This window comes from Danio aesculapii, chromosome 11, assembly GCF_903798145.1.
Source record: "Danio aesculapii chromosome 11, fDanAes4.1, whole genome shotgun sequence".
Taxonomy (NCBI): domain Eukaryota; kingdom Metazoa; phylum Chordata; class Actinopteri; order Cypriniformes; family Danionidae; genus Danio; species Danio aesculapii.
In genome coordinates this window covers 43,589,497-43,590,908 of record NC_079445.1, presented here as the reverse complement: position 1 = coordinate 43,590,908, position 1,412 = coordinate 43,589,497, and positions in this window count along the sequence as shown.

Sequence of the window (1,412 nt, the reverse complement as noted above, 5' to 3'; positions counted from 1 at the left end):
GACTCCAAAAATCTCTTAAATGATACAGAGAGAGAGAGTCAGAGCTCATAAACTGAATATGGGCATGAATCCAAACCCTGAGGTCCATGTATGAGAGCTAGGGGGTAGCCCTTTCACTTTTGCTTTTATGAAGGAAAGTTCCAAGTTCTCCCAAGTGATTCCTAGAACACACGTGACAGTGTCCCAAAAAGCCTTTCAGCGTCAATGCTATAGTCATACAGACCAAATCCTTTAGCTAACAATTCTTTTTTTTGCTTGTTTGTTTGCAAAAATAGAGACTGTGGATCATGATCAGCCAATTAATTACCTCTAAGGGGCTTTTGTTATCATATGAAGATTTTTAAAATAATTTTCAATTTCCTGTTTCTCCAAAGTAATTTTCTATACTTATGGGATATATCCCATCAGGTCTTGTTACTTTATTGAAAGATACCTTTACTTTGTCACGAATTTTGCTCAATTTAGTGACTCTTTGGTTGATCGATGAGCTTCTCCCAGTAAAAATAATAATAATAATAATAATAATAATAATAATAATAATAATAATAATATAGATTCATTATTTCAGCAGAATATTATTAGTCTACCAAATGTGACTGCTATCGCAATAATGCAGTGGGCAACATTTGATGGAAAAAGGTATGGATGCCTACTTATAATTATTTTACAGCTAATAAAGTAAAAACTAGTCTTACTAAATACTTCATAAGTTCTGTCTCGCTTGTCATTATTATATAAAGAAATTCAAAAGTAATATCGACAAGACTTTTTTTTTAACTGTCCATTTACACAAAACATTTTAGAACAGCATCTTAGGTTTTATTAAAAGCAAAATTGATAATGAATGTGTTTTGTGTTGGAAGAACATTGTCGGGCTGTGTTCAGTATGAACAAGCTAAAAGATTTATGGTGAATTTGGTTTTGCTGCTTGCAAAATTTCACATTTATAAGTAAAATAATGTTGAAACTCCAGACTTCTGTTAGTTGTTTTGAGAAGTTTGAGCAGCATCTTTAATTTATCAATCTGAGTAAAAACAATAAATGCTCTAAAAATAAATGCTCTATTTGCAACTCTTCCTATTTTTAATGACTTGTAAATCTCAATTTAGCTTTTTCAGAGAATAGTGTTGAATACTCCATCAGTTTGTGTGTTTCATTTCTCTGTTTCCTTTTATTTGTTTTTTGTTGTCATCATACTATTACTCTGTCGATAGTTATATTACCTATTTGATTTTTAATGTATGCATAGATTTGGTCATTATAACAGTAAAAGAAACCTGCTCTCTGTAAGTGACAATTTGAGGGGCAGGTTTAGGGGTGGGGTATGTTTAGGAGGCAGTATGTTTAGGGGCGGGGTCGGACAATAAAAGAGCCTTGTGTCTGAGAATGAACATTCACATCGGTCTGCAAGA